The 16,065-nt window shown below is 45.9% G+C and overlaps 1 protein-coding gene and 1 pseudogene across 5 annotated transcripts in view; both read right to left on the reverse strand.

Annotated features, from left to right (window-relative positions):
* caskin1 (CASK interacting protein 1) overlaps positions 1-16,065 on the reverse strand; it is an 854,777-nt gene that overhangs the window by 575,332 nt on the left and 263,380 nt on the right. The gene's annotated exons all lie outside the window — the stretch shown is intronic.
* Positions 1-16,065, reverse strand: part of LOC147110502 (uncharacterized) — a 50,336-nt pseudogene that overhangs the window by 27,668 nt on the left and 6,603 nt on the right.

Here is a 16,065-nt window from a genome sequence, read left to right on the forward strand (position 1 = left end):
CTGTTTGTGGGACCTTGCTGTGTGCAAATTGGCTGCCGCGTTTCCCACATTACAACAGTGACTACACTTCAAAAGTACAGGAAACTCTCGATTTACCGGCACCCAAACAACCGTAAATCTCGGTTAACCGGCAAAATTCAGGAGTAGGTTCAGTTAAGTTTTTCTTCATATTAGTGGCCGTTACTTGATTCTTGGCTGTGTAATCGGGTGTTTCTGCACTTGTTGCTAAGCAACAGGGACGATTGGTCTGTGGCTGGGTTTTTGCGGCTGTTGCTAAGCAACAGGGAAGCCTTGTTTTTGTTGCTGTGTACGGAGCCCTGGTACCTTTTAACTATAACTCTGTAATCCGAACTTTTTGATAAACCGGCACCATGCCGGTCCCGTCGGTGCCGGATAAAAAAGAGTTTCCTGTACTTCATTGGCTGTAAAGCACTTTGGGACTTCCTGAAGTCGTGAAAGGTGCTTTATAAATACAAGTCATTTTTGGTTTCTTTGAACACTGGGTTGCCATCCAGCGGGATGCTCAGTCTGGTGGGAGTGCGTGCCGATCTCCCACTGAATCTAACTGTTTTTCCTGGTCGGGAGCTGGGAGTCAGGCCCGGCAAGCTATCCACGTAAAAAGGGACTTTTTGGGGATCCACTATATGAGTAATTTGGGACATGATGTGTGTTAAGTGTAGCATGCTCAGGAGGAACAGGTGACTTTGGACCTATGGACCCCCGCTATTTACCGGGAGGCGGGGAGGGAGTGGGGTGATTGTCAGTGGCTGGGAAACACGGACCAATTTAACGCCCAACAACCGGCCAGGTTGAAGGCTGGCTGCCGCTCGGGAAAGTCTGTGCTACAAGGCAGCAGCCGAGGAGGGCAATAGAGAAGCTCGGGGGAGAGGTCAGTGCGGGGTGGGCTCGGATCGCGCGGGGAAGAGAGATCGCGGGAGGGAAGAGAGATCACGGTGGGGGGTCGGAGGATCACTGGGTCCTCAGCTGACCGCGACACTCTAGCTTGGGAGTGCTGGGGGGGGAGCACCCCTGCTCCTCCTGGCCCACAAGCAGTGCTGGAAAAACACCTACCTGCAGCAGCCGTCTCTTCCCGTCTCCCTTAGCTGCCCGGATTTCCCGAGCCCTGGGAAACGGTAAATCCAGGTTGATGATAAAATCTGAGGCATGCAGCCTCATTTAAATATTATAATTACCGACCCACCACTAGAGAGCAGGTTACTCGTCCCACCCCAAAATGGCCCGTTGAACCAGAAGTAGGCGCGTTCGCGGTGGCGTGGGATTGGGTTTCCCCCTCTCCCACCCATCCAATTCCCCACATGTTCCCCAAAGCTCTCCACCACTGGGGTTTTCCTTGGATCATAAGATTGATTGCTGTGATTAGTCAACAACTTCATTATTGTTGTATCATGCGACTACCAGGATAGTAGAAGGCAAACTAGATGGACCTTGGTCTATTTACATCCAGCAATTCCTATGTTCATTCTGGAACCAAGCCAGAGGGCGATCTGCTGGATATAAAGCAGTGGAAGAGATGGGTTGCCTCATGTGCCACTACGCACGGGAGAGAAGAGACAGAATCAGTGCCTTCAGAAAAGATCATTTTAGTCTAAGGCGGGGGAAACAGATAATAGTTGCAATTTTATTTTCACCTTCTTAAGTGCTGGGTTTAATCACCTTAGCACTGCGAGGGAAGGATTTCCCTTTAGTTCTGTATATTTCCTCAGTTCTAATTAATAATATTCAGTGTTCAGAACTCGCAGAATCTCGGTTATAGAGATCTCGTGGTATTATCAATATATTTCTGCTTCAAATCATTCCAACAGTTTCAGCGTTCACTTGGCTACAGCTCAAATTACAAATGGCTAAACTTCACAATCCAATACATATTGCAGCTCATCGCTTATAAATTGACACTTCAAAGCGGTTTGTTAGCAAAGTAGGACTCTCTGTCAGAGTAATTGATTATAACGAATTTCTGAAATGATAATTGCTGACTTAGATATCTCATGTAGGGTCCAGACAATGCTCCAAGGGCTAGTTTTATACTATACCTAATTTCTTGCTTTTTTCGTTCACTGTGTATTTTTGTTCAGGTTCCCATTCTTTCTGTTTATGTTTTTTTTTCACCTAATCCAGTGTGCATTACCTGACATGTCTATATAATGTTGAGCACAGCTCCACTGGACTTGCATGCATTAACGAAAGCATCAATTGTGAGGTAGATCTGATTGGAATAATAACCGGTATTGTAAGTGTCAACTGTAGCCTAATGGGTAGCACCGGGAGTCAGAAGACCTTGGGTTCAAATCCCACTCCAGAGGCTTGAGCACAAAATCTAGACTAACACACCCTTTGCAGTACTGTGGGAGTGCTACACTGTCTGAGGTGCCGTCCTTCAGATGAGAGTTAAACCGAGGCCCCGTCTGCCCCATCAAGTGGATGTAAAAGGTCACATGGTAGTATTTGAAGAAGAGCAGGGGAGTTCTCCCCGGTGTCCTGGCCATATTTATCTAATGTAAGAAATCACACAACACCAGGTTATAGTCCAATAGCTTTATTTGAAATCACAAGCTTTCGGAGCGATTTCAAATAAAGCTGTTGGACTATAACCTGGTGTTGTGTGATTTCTTACATTTGTCCACCCCAGTCCAACACCGGCATCTCCACACCATATTTATCTAACATCACTATAAACATTCAGGCTTGGGCTGATAAGGGACAAGTAACATTTGCGCCGCTCAAGTGCTAGGCAATGACTATCTCCAACAAGCGAGAGTCTAACCACCTCCCCTTGACATTCAACGGCATTACCATCGTCAAATTCCGCTACCATCAACATCCTGGGGGGTCACCATTGACCAGAAACTTAACTGGACCAGTCACATAAATACTGTGGCTACAAGAGCAGGTCAGAGACTGGGTATTCTGCGGCAAGTGACTCACCTCCTGACTCTTTCCACCAGCTACAAGGCACAAGTCAGGATTGTGATGGAATACTCTCCACTTGGCTGGATGGCTGCAGCTCCAGCAATACTCAAGAAGCTCGACACCATCCAGGACAAAGCAGTCCACTTGATTGGCACCCCATCCACCACCTTAAACATTCACTCCCTCCACCACCGACACACCATGGCTGCAAATGTGTACCATCTACAAGATGCACTGCAGAAATTCGCCAAAGCTTCTTCGACAGCACTTCCCAAACCCGCAACTTCTACCACCTAGAAGGACAAGGGCAGCAGGCGCATGGGAACACCACCACCTCCAAGTTCCCCTCCAAGTCACACACTATCCTGACTTGGAAGGATATCGCCAATCTTTCATCGTCGCTGGGTTGAAATCCTGGAACTCCCTCTCTAACAGCACTGTGGGAGCAGCTTCACCACACGGACTGCAGCGGTTCAAGAAGGCGGCTCACCACCACCTTCTCAAGGGCAATTAGGGATGGGCAATAAATGCTGGCCTTGCCTGCGATGCCCACATCCCGTGAATGAATAAAAAAAATACTAAAACAGATTATTTGGCCATTATCACATTGCTGTTTGTGGGACTTTGATGTGCGCAAATAGGTTGCCGCGTTTCCTACATTACAACAGTGATTACACTTCATTGGCTGTAAAGCACTTTAGGATGTCCTGAAGTTGTGAAAGGCTACTATAGAAATGCAAGGTTTTTTTCCTTTCTTTAAATTTTCTAAGGGTGCTAAAATGACTCTACTAAATTAGATTAATCCAGGTTTAATACTATTTGCTCAGAGGTATTTCATATTTTTGGCATAAATAGGAATCTGTCATGAGTCAAAAAACTTCTTTATCTTTCAGTGTGATGCATATGAAAAAAAATCATTCCACAAACACATGACAGGTTCCTTGCTTGGTTTGGCAACTCTTTGCTGACACTTGAAGATAACCATCAGGTGAGGATTCCTCCACCTCTCATAGCAAAATCATTATTAAATTTGATTTAAAAACTGAAGTCATTAGCTGGGTCCCTGCCATTCCAGCCCACATTTTCAGCATGGTGAACTGATTCTGGATTTCCATTCTAAATCTGTCAATTCCAATGTCCAACTTGCTCTTCCAAGCTATACTAACTTCCAAACCTCTCCAGGACTCCATTTGGGGTTTACATTTCATAAGAAGAACCTGGGTTTATATAGGGCCTTTCACAACCTCAGGACCTTCCAAAGCACTTTACTGCCAATGAAATGCTTTTGAAGTGTCATCACTGTTGTATTGTAGGAAACACGGCAGCCAATTTGCGCACAGCAAGATCCCACAAACAGGCATGAAGTAAATGACCAGATCATCTGTTTTAGTGATGTTGATTGAGGGATAAATATTTTCTAGGACACCTGGTTTTCTTTGAGTAGTGCCAGGGGACCTTTTACGTCCATCTGAAAGGGCAAACGGAGCCTCGGTTTAACATCTTATTTGAAAGACGGTACCTCCGACAGCGCAGCACTCCCTCGGTACTGCGCTTAAGTCTCTGGAGTGGGACTTGAAGCCAAAACTGTTGTGTATATAATATGTATGTTACTTTAAACCTATGGCCAGGGCAGCACTACTTTGTAGGGCGTAGTGATACCGTAGTACCACTCCTGGCCATAGGGGTATAAATAGTACTGTGGGTACTGATCTCCCCTCAGTTCCCGCCTGTTGGTATTAAGTAAAGACCTACGTTGAATCTTCCAAGCTGTCTCTTCATTATTGGATTAAGTATAGACACATACTTTACACTGGCGACGAGTAACGTTCGAACTCACCAGTACACGGTGCAACAAAGGATCGGTAGCAGTACGGAGAGAGAAGGAGAGAGGCTTCTTACCAGCCAGCCTGCAGAGTCCAGCGTCGACCGAAGGAGGCCGCCCAGTTCGGGAGGAGCGGCAGCAACGGAGCGAGAGAGAGAGGTTTCCAGCGGAGGCTGCGGCAGCTGCGAGAAGAGGCTGAACGGGCGTTCCAGCCACGGGGCAAAAGTCCACCCAGGGCCAGGTAAACTGCAATCCTTCCTGGGGAATGCGAGCTGCAAGGGCCAGAACGGGCAGGCGATCTGGGGAACAAACGGAGCCACGAGGACTAGCGGGCCACGAGAGGGGAAGGTCGTTGTAATAGCGGCAGTGGCAATAACGGGAGCTGCAAGGGCCAAAAATAACGAACCTGGAGAGAGGTCGTTGACAGCAGAGGGAGAAAAGGCGGGAAAAGCGCCATCTAGTGGACAAAGGGGGAAAGTTTTTCTCTTCAGCAGTTTAAAATTTAAAAAAAACAACAGCGCCATCTAGTGGAAAAAGGCGGGAAAACCTATTCAGCAGTTTTTAAATGTCTAAAGAAGCTTGGTTGTCAGAATTTGTTGAGGACACAGAAGAATGGGATGCATATGTCGAAAGGCATGAACTTTAGTGCATAGTAAACAAGGTGAAAGATGACGAAAAGGTAGCAACCTTATTAAATTTTATGGGGGCAAAAACATACGGTCTGCTGAGGAATCTTCTTACTCCAGAAAAGCCAGCAGACAAAACGTATGCCCAAATTGTTGATACGTTAAGGGAACATTTAAACCCTAAGCCACCATTTATAGCGGAAAGGTACCGCTTTTACAGATGCGACCAAAGGAATGATGAGTCACAGGCAGCCTATTTGGCTGAGCTCAGAAGGTTGTCCAAACATTGCCAGTTTGGAGCCTTTTTGGCGGACGCGATCAGAGACAGATTTGTCTGTGGCATGTTAAATGAGAGTACACGAAAATGGTTGCTAGCCAAGAAACAGCTCAGCCTAGATCAGGAGATTGAAATAGCATCGTACCATGAAGCAGCAGCACAGGGTGCTGCTCAAATACGACAAAACACAACCGGCTATGACACCCATGAGGTGACATTTCACAAAGGTAAATGCTACCGTTGTGGCAAAACCACCCACGACCAAAGTAATTGTTGGTTTCGTGATAAAATATGCCGGCAGTGTGGGAAAAAGGGGCATATAGCGAAAGTTTGTCGGTCGGGTACGAAACCCAATAGTGGGGGCAATCCGAGCAGTACCAAGGCAAGGACAAAAATACATAAGATATCTGACAGTAGCTCAGACGAGTCACAGGAAGGCACAAAAGCAGAGCCTAAAGGTCTGGGATGTCTCAAGTTATATGGTGTAGACAAAACGGAGGACCACAGCACAATGTGGGTTAAAATGAAGGTAGCAGGCGTCGAAGTTAATATGGAGCTGGACACGGGTTCAGCCCTATTAGTAATTAATGAACAAGATTATAACAGGCTGTTCAAACGCATTCCCTTAAAGGATACCGAAATCAAATTAAAAACATATACGGGACAAAAAGTTTACCCGAAGGGAAAAATGCAAGTAACAGTTAAATACAACGGCAGAAAAGTGCCAGGACTTTATTTATACGTCCTACCAAATGGTGGACCACCACTTTTGGGTAGGGAATGGATAAGAAAAATCCATTTCGACTGGAAGTCGATACACGAGATAAAAGTAGAGACCGCCAAGGATGATACAACCATTACAAGCAGGCTGTCGAAAATATTGGCAAAAATGCCAGAGGTGTTCCAACAAGGGCTGGGGACCTTAAAGGACATTAGAGCAAAAATAACTATTGCTCAAGACGCAAACCCCAAGTTTTGTAAGGCCAGACCGGTGCCTTACGCCATTCGGCCAGCTGTGGAAGCAGAACTGGATGCCTTAGAGAGTGCAGGTGTCCTTACAAAGATTGAGTGGAGTGAGTGGGCCATGCCCATCGTCCCAGTTATAAAGAAATCTGCAAATAACACACCGGGGGGACCAAAGAAGGTTCGCATTTGCGGGGATTTTAAGATAACTATTAACCCAGTCCTGCACACGGTACAGTATCCACTGCCGCGGATAGAGGACATATTCGCATCGTTAGCTGGGGGTAGACACTTTACGAAGATTGACCTTTGTCAAGCTTATTTACAGATGGAGGTGGAACAAGACTCGAAAAAGCTCCTAACGATTAACACACACAAGGGATTGTACCAGTACAATCGCCTGGTATTTGGTGTGGCGTCCGCCCTGGCAATATGGCAGAGGACCATGGAACAGGTCTTAAAGGGCATTCCAGGAACGCAATGCTACCTGGATGACATCCTGGTGACAGGACAAATGGATAACGACCACCTCGCTAACCTGGAGCGAGTACTTCTGCGGTTACAACAATACGGACTCAGGGCGAACAAGCAGAAATGTGAGTTTTTCCAGGAACGTATCTCATACTGTGGTCACATTATAGACAAGGCCTGCATAAGTCCCCGGAAAAGATCGAGGCAGTAGTGAAGGCCCCGCCCCCTGAGAATGTATCTCAGTTACGATCATTCTTAGGCCTTATAAACTATTACCATAAGTTCCTCCCGAACTTATCGTCCATTTTACATCCACTAAATTCATTGCTGCAAAGGGGAGTCTCCTGGAATTGGGACGAAGCGTGTGAGGCTGCTTTTAAAAAGGGTAAACAACTCATTACATCAAAGGAAGTGCTCGCACACTTTGACCCAAAAATGCCAATGAGGTTGGCATGTGACGCCTCCCCGTATGGTATAGGGGCAGTGTTGTCACACAAATTTCCCAATGGGACGGAGAGGCCAATAGCATTTGCCTCAAGGTCGTTAACTACAGCCGAAAGAAACTATGCGCAAATCGACAGGGAGGCCCTCAGTCTGGTGTGGGGTGTAAAAAAATTCCACCACTATCTACATGGGCAACGTTTCACACTACTGACGGATCATCAACCGTTGGTGTCCATATTTAGTCCAACAAAAGGGGTGCCCCTGATGACGGCACAAAGGCTACAGAGATGGTCACTGTTCTTAGGAGCACACCAGTACCTTATCGAATATAAGGGTACCAAACAGCATGGCAATGCGGATGGCCTGTCGCGGCTACCATTGCCTGCCGAGATCGAAGAGATAGTACAGGACCCCGTGGAAATATATCATACGGCTGTTATGGAACACTTGCCCATCACCAGCCAATGTATCGAGCGGGAAACACCGAACGACCCGACACTGGCAAGGGTTTACGAATTGACCGTGAAAGGCTGGCCGGCGCAGGGTGATGCATCATTGCCGGCGTTTTCGGCAAGGAAGGATCAGTTGTCCGTCTGCCGGGGCACATTGATGTGCGGAGCCAGGGTGGTGGTCCCTCAAAAATTACAACATAAAGTGTTGCGGGACTTACACGAAGGTCATCTGGGGGGTGTCAAAATGAAAAGCCTCGCCAGAGCCTACGTCTGGTGGCCCGGCATTGACAGGGACATCGAGGAAGTAGCAAAAGCATGCCAAGGGCGCCAGATGGTACAGAACGTACCACCCCAAGCCCCACTACATCCGTGGGAGTGGCCCTCAACGCCGTGGCAAAGGATCCACTTGGACTTCGCTGGGCCCTTCCTGGATGCGATATTCCTTATTGTAGTGGACGCCCACTCAAAATGGCTGGAAGTCATAAAGATGTCATCAACGACAGCCGAAAAGACGGTCGCAGTCTTAAGGACCATTTTTGCCCGAAACGGGGTGCCCGAGCAAGTCTGTTCGGACAATGGGCCACAATTTGTGGCAGAAGAATTTCAAGCATTCCTAAAAAGGAATGGAGTGCGACATTATACGTCCGCACCATATCATCCGGCTACAAATGGGCTGGCAGAGCGATTTGTACAGACTTTTAAAAAGGCCATCAAGGCGATGGGGGAGGAAAGGTTGCCACTACAACACAAGGTGGACAATTTCCTATTCGCGTACCGTAATGCTGCACATACGGTGACCAACCAGGCCCCCGCCGTCATGTTCTTTAATAGAAGGTTAAGGTCTCGCCTCGAATTGCTCAGACCAAACATCCGGAGAGATGTGGAAAACCGAGTATTTCGTAGGGCTCCTGACAGACAGACACGGAGCTTCGAGGTGGGGGAGCAAGTGTTGGCCCGTGATTATAGAAATGAAAAGTGGCGGTCTGGTACGATAAAGGCCCGCCAGGGACCTTTGATGTACACAGTGGATACAGGGGACGGCATAATCAGACGACATGCTGATCAACTTGTGGAGTCCAGAAACCCAACTGATTCACTACCTCAAACGTCTCAGCACATTGTTCCAGCGGAATCACGGCCCAGCTCGTTGTTACAGAGGTCTCAGGATTGCGAGGAGTTCATCACTCCAGTGAGCTCCACGGCACAGGATGTGCCATCAGACACCGACGACTCCAGCGATGAAGTGGTGACGGAAGTACCGCCGCCTACACCGAGACCGACTAGAGAAAGACGTTATCCTAGTCGAGACAGGAGGCCTCCTCAGAGACTGAATCTATAACATGTTTCTTTTTATATATATATATAGGTAGACAACTCTGATGTAAATATGTTATGTATGTTGTGTTACCAAATGTTATTAGCCCTAGTTATGGTGCATCTGTTGACTTAATTGCACGGGTACGTTTTAATTAAAAGGGGAGGAATGTTGTGTATGTAATATGTATGTTACTTTAAACCTATGGCCAGGGCAGCACTACTTTGTAGGGCATAGTGATACCGTAGTACCACTCCTGGCCATAGGGGTATAAATAGTACTGTGGGTACTGATCTCCCCTCAGTTCCCGCCTGTTGGTATTAAGTAAAGACCTACGTTGAATCTTCCAAGCTGTCTCTTCATTATTGGATTAAGTATAGACACATACTTTACAGAAACCTTTCAACTCAGAGGCAAGAATAGTACCAACTGAGCCATGGCTGAACACCTGGTTCATATCCAGGTTTGAAGCACACCCAGATGAGATTGGAGTCCGGCTTATTGAACGACTCAGTATTTCTCCTTTTCTTTTGAATGCTAGATTTTTGAACTTGCCCCTTACAGCAGCCAGCATAGGTTGGTGGAACACAACTGCATGGGGGAGGGGGTACAATTCACCTATAGGAGGGCATGAGCAGTCACACAACTACCCGTCCCCAATCTGCATGCTTTATGATGTACTGCAGTATAAAGATGGTGGTTTTCCGTGTTGTTGTGATCTGGAATGACTGCCTGCAAGGGTGGTGGAAGCAGATTCAAAATTAACTTTCAAAAGGGAATTGGATAAATTCTTGAAGGGGAAAATATTACAGAGCTATGGGGAAGGGCAGGGGAGTGGGACTAATGTGGGGAAAGAGCAGGGGAGTTAGACTAATTGGATAGCTCTTTCAAAGAGCCGGCACAGGCACAATGGACCAAATGGCCTCCTTCTGTGCTGTATCATTCTATGATTCAAAAACATGGACATTGAGTTCCTATGCAAATTCTCCTGAATGCATTGTTTGCTTGTTGCAGTAAATGGGTACAAAACGTTCTCACTGACTGAGCTGCCCAAACAGTCAGCTAAATCCCAGAGACCAAAGAACAATTTTTTAAAAATTGCTTTAAATGCTCTTCTAGGTCAGTCATTTGCTTAAAATAACATCATACCAGTAATGACGAAGAGAAGATTAGAGAGACTTCTGTACAAAATACTACCTCATCTTCTTTTCAAAAGAAACAATTACCAAGATAACTCCTATTAATTGTGACATTTCTTCATCATAATCGTCTACTTTCAGCCTTACGGAAACTCCCTCCTTAGCTGCCCTGGTGTTATGGTTAATGGGGCATCCCATGTGCATCTCAAAGTGACTCTATTGATTTGAATTGGAGGTGGTACACTGGACCAGTCTGGGAGCTCATGTGGAGGCACATAGCTGTGTCTACATTGTATATTCTAACTTGTCCTTTCTACTGTTGCTCTGGGTTCGAGAGGGTGTGGTGACCTTTTAATACAATTTTGAAGCTCAGGTATGAGGCAGACTTTCAATTTAGGTATTCTGGCACTGTGTAATTACACAGTGCTAGTGCATCTCCCCTGGCATTGCCCCATGGCATAGGATGAGACTAGGCTGTGTGTATGTGGCTCAGTTGGATGTGGGCAAGGCATGAATAAAAAAGATATCTAAGTAATCACATAAGTCTCTGTCTCTAAGCTATCCCATCTACTCGGCCTGCGCTTGAAGCGGGGTAAAGTCAAAACCAATCTACGGAAACAATATTCCAGTGAGCGAGTGGTCAATCTATGGAACAGGCTCCCGAGCAAGACAGTGGAAGCAGTTAGAATTGATTCATTCAAATGCAAATTAGATAGATCTCTTTCAGAAAATAACATTTTGGGATACAGTATGTGAGCAATTTGAGACATGACATATGGTAAGTGTAGCATGCTTGGGAGAAACAAGTGACTTCGGACCTATGGCTCCCAAAGCTCTCCACCACTGGGGTTTTCCTCGCTTCATGTCTGGGTCTGTTGTAGACTAACTGATAGAGATTGATTGCTATAATTAGTCAACAACTCCATTATCGGTGTACCATGCGACTACCAGGATGGTAGAAGGCAAACTAGATAGACTTTGGTGTTCTTTCATCTAGCAATTCCAATCTCTCTTGACTTTGATAAATCTAATCCCAAACATCTGCAGGCCCAGGTCTCTGTAGGTTGGACTGCTGATGAATCCCATCCCAACAGACATTTAGGGCTCGAATTTCCAAGCCCCGAGGAGGCGGGTTTGGAGGCGGGAGTGGTGGGAAAATTGCAGAATCGGGGGGCACGAACCCATCCCGCCCCCAACCCGCCTCCGTGCCAATGTCCCAGGAGGTGGGTATCCGACCTGTGCTGGGAGCCGCTTCCCAGAGGCGGCAAGGGGATTAGTGCCAATTAACTGCCTGTTAACAGGTAGTTAACCGGCAGTTTTTTGCCTAATCCCTATTTTTAGCCCTGAAGTGTGGGCTTCCCGACGGTTCCGAACCACGCCAAGTTAGCAAGGCGGACCGTCGGTCTGCAGGGGTTGGAGGGGTCGAGATGTCCGTTGTGCAGGTGAGTGATGGGTGCATGTGTGTGAGGTAAGTGTAAAGTGTTTTAATAAGTTTTGCTTACCTTTACTTTCTCCTGCAGGCTTCCTTCCTTCACTTCTCGGGAATCCCTCAGTTCATCGGCACAGAAAGCAGAATGGCCGCTGAACTGTCAAAAGTTGCAGCATTCTGCTTTCTGGTCTGGAGAGATCGCTAACTGAGTCTGAGTAGAAGGACTCAAGTTAGAAGACAGATTGTCGGTTTTTGACAGCTTCACAGAGCTGTCAAACGCTGATTTTTGATCTGTCAAAAACTCTTGACAGATGAAATGTCAATCACTGACGTCACTGGTAACCAGGTGTCCCTTAATTGGCCTGCTGAGCCCGCTGAGCGGGCTTAACAAAGTCAATCAAGGGAAAATAGCGTGGGTTGGCCACAAGTCGATGGAGGAGCGACTACAACCCAAAAAGTGGGAGTCCCGCCTCCATCACGTCCCCATTGACAAAATCCAGCCCTTAATGTTAAAATCCCACCAGCAAGAGTAGGTGGCATTTGAATGTATAAGGTTAAGTTTATCAAGTGCCTGCCTGACATCTGTTAGCAACTAGTAGATTCTTGCCGTAGGAAGTGGAAATGATAATGATAGCTGAAATTCATTCTCATAGCCAGCCAATCACTCCCATTGGGCCTCTGCTACCTCAATGACTGACATCTGCGATATCACAGATATCCAGATACAAGAAATTTAGATTGATGGGCCCAGATGATATGTCACTGCCAGATATAGATAATTGCCTTCATTAGTGCAACTGCATGAGTAACCTAATGCCAATGCATTATAATGTGTGTTTACAATTTAGTTTGACTTGTTAAGATCAAATAAATATATACAAAAATACATTTGTAAACTGAACATAAAGGCGTGGTGAATAAAATTATATTGTAGCCGCAGTGATATATCGCTCCACTCATGAAGCAACCATTATCCACTCATGCCTTCTTTTCTGATGAAGTATCAAGTCAGCCTCACTTGTGGAGATATTTTAAACATCACATATTTCTGCCTGTGATGTAGCCTGCATTAATACCTCATTTCCATAAACTTATTAGCCGATATTTATGGTGTAAAACTGTCTTAATCTCAGAGGAGTGGCATGTTACAAGTGCCTCCATTTTAAAAATCAAAGGGATTCTGATGTGCTTAGGCTTGCTTTCTCTACAGGCGTCTAATTACACAAACACCATGTGTTAATGCATTGTGTGTGAACTGAATGTATTTCAAAATTCATTTGGAAAAGGAAAAGGCATTATAAACAATTGCTAATGGAGCATTGCCTTTTGCACACATTGTACTCCATCTCAGCGCTGCCTTGGTAATTGCTCTGAGGTGAGGAGACAAATGTGTTTCACTTACTTCTTCAAAAAAAAAATCTTGTGATGATATTAAACCCATATTGTATTTAATTATGGGACAATCGCTACAAGACTGCCTTTGGGTGTCACACACAGTGACCTGGATATTCCTTTTCTATCTGCCCCGATCTAGATATTTCTGGTAATTTTTCTAGAAAGAAAGAAAGATAGACAGAGAGACAGACAGAAAAAAACAAAAAAAGAAAGAACTTGCTTTCACAACCTCAGGACGTCCCAAAGCGCTTTACAGCCAATGAATTCTTTTTGAAGTGTAGTTACTATTGTGATGTAAGAAATGCGGCAGGCAATTTGTGCACAGCAAGCTCCCACAAACAGCAATGAGATAATGACCAGGTAATCGGTTTCAGTGGTGTTGGTTAAGGGATAAATATTGGCCAGGACACCGGGGAGAACTCGAATAGTGCCGTGGGATCATATACAGAGGGCAGATGGGACTATTTTATCAAATTCTAATTTAAATGGCAGGAATTTTATCTCAGTAAAGGTTTTGAAAAGTGCTTTACCGAGAAGGTCTCAGATTTGATTCTTGCTTTGTGCTGAGCTACTTGATCTCAGTAAGGGGAGGCGACGGTTGGGGGTGGGGCAGAGGGGTGTTAATGGGGCACTAAAATTAGCCTCAGTGCCTCAGGATGGAAATTGGAATAATCCTCCACGGTTTCCACTCCCAATCTCACCACCTCTGCTGCGGAAAGTGCGTGCTCGAATGTTGTGGCAATATGCGGCTTGACAATGGCTCCGGTTGGGCAGCCCAAGAGCGTCGAAGTTGCCGCATGAAGCATAGTCAACTGGTGAGGTAGCGAAGGGCTCCTGGAAACTTTTCCCCAATTGTGCACTCCTGGCACGGAGTGGCACCCCACCTGGAGCGCACGTCAGGAAATCACGTGCGCGCAGGCCACCATGTTGCGTCCACTGATGGCTGCACGTATGCAATCTCCTGACTTGCGCTCCCGGTTAGGGTTGCCAACTCTGGTTGGAAATTTTCCTGAAGGTGTCCTCGCATGACCTCCGGCCTCCAAACGCCCCGCCCCCACACTCCCGCATTGGTCGCCCGACACGTCCACCCTCGCAGCACCCTGCCTTCCCCCACCAATCGGAAAGCCAATAGACTCTTCATTACTCAATTGGATGATTTTGAACTGTCAGTCAAACAGCCTTTTTTCCCATGTCCAATCATTTTTTAACTAATAAACAAAAGTGTGCAAAGAACTTTTTATTAAAAACTCAATTTTTTTTAATGCCCCTATGATTTTTCTCCTGGGTTTTGCTGGCAGCAGTGCCCTGGCAATTAGTCTTCAATTCCTGGAGACTCCAGGGCAATCCTGGAGGGTTGGCAACTCTACTCCCGGTGGTACTGCAGGCACTGCAATTGGCACCTTTACCCGCCTCACCCAACAAGCATCAGCAGCTTCAGAAGAGACGGTGAGAAAATTGAGGGGGAAAAAAATGAGACGGTACATTTCTTTTGATACATACAAGTCCATTACGCTGACATTACATGCACAGGAAAACATTACTTTGAAGTGGTCGACAAGCAAGAGTGCAGGTAGTTAGAGCGTTGCAGTCAAATCCAGTCAACAATAAAAGGGGAAATGATCAGGAAAAGGCAAAATCCAAATTCCAAACTCAAAGTAGTAAAAGCCTGAAGAAGGCCGAGGGAAGGAGCTAATGCAGCTTTGAAGGTAATATAATTGATTTTTACCCATCTTATTCCTTTAACAGGGAATAAATTGATGTATAACAGGCTGTTAAAGAAGTTTCCAGACATTAAAATAATAAATTACCAGGCATATATCGGAGATTGGAAACCTAGAGGTTACAGGCCAGAGCTGAGTGACAGTTTAATCAACCACTGACTTGTTCAGTATGCTGGACCGCATCCAGTCCGACTGATGGGGATAGGCCTTCCCACTAACAATTATTTTGTCTTCCCCTTCAATTTTTCTCTTCCTAATGCTATTTTGTCAATGTTGTTAACTCCAGTTCAACACCCACCTGATCCTAAAAGCAAATCCACGCCAAGCACAGAATTACCACCACTTCTCATTTAATCCTCTGCACAAAGTCCAACATTCAGACCATTCCCCAAATGCTACGTTGCCACTTTTCATTAACCGTAAAAGCGTTGGCCGCTGAGAGCTTCTAGAGTTTCTCATTATCTCGATGATTTGTGTCATTTTTAAAAATTTAGATGTTGCTGCAGAGTTAATGATTAAATGGATTGAAATATGATATTTGAAAATGCACATCATCCCGCTAACCCAATCAGAAAACTTCTTTACAGACTGCCCATGTGTTAGAATTATTCCGTACAGGGGCTGATAGTCAGATTGGAGAAATGTAAATGATTTCTCATATGTTTACGTGAATTAAAGTAATGAAGGAGGGGACAATTTATTTTCTTTCCCAATTTTCTCCCCTCTTTCCTCAAGGGACTTGCACTTTGTTGGTGTTTGGTTCCACAGACCCTTTGTTACCTCAGCAAGTGGCTTATACACATATAGGTGTCATCTGTGGCTCAGTTGGTAGTACCCTTGCCTCTGAGTCTGAAGTTTGTGGATTCATAGTCCCGCTCCAGAGACTTGAGCACAAAATCTAGGCTGACATTCCCAGTGCAGTACTGAGGGAGTGCGGCAATGTCGGAGATGCCGTCTTTCAGATGATACATTAAACCGAGGCCCCCTCTGCCCTCACAGGAGGATGTAAAAGACCTCACGGCCACTATTCGAAGAAGAGCAGGGGAGTTCTCCCTGGTGTCCTGGCCAATAGTTATTCCTCAA

The sequence above is a fragment of the Somniosus microcephalus genome, chromosome 11, assembly GCF_052327205.1.
Source record: "Somniosus microcephalus isolate GS21.2 chromosome 11, FLI_Smic_1.0, whole genome shotgun sequence".
Taxonomy (NCBI): Eukaryota; Metazoa; Chordata; class Chondrichthyes; order Squaliformes; family Somniosidae; genus Somniosus; species Somniosus microcephalus.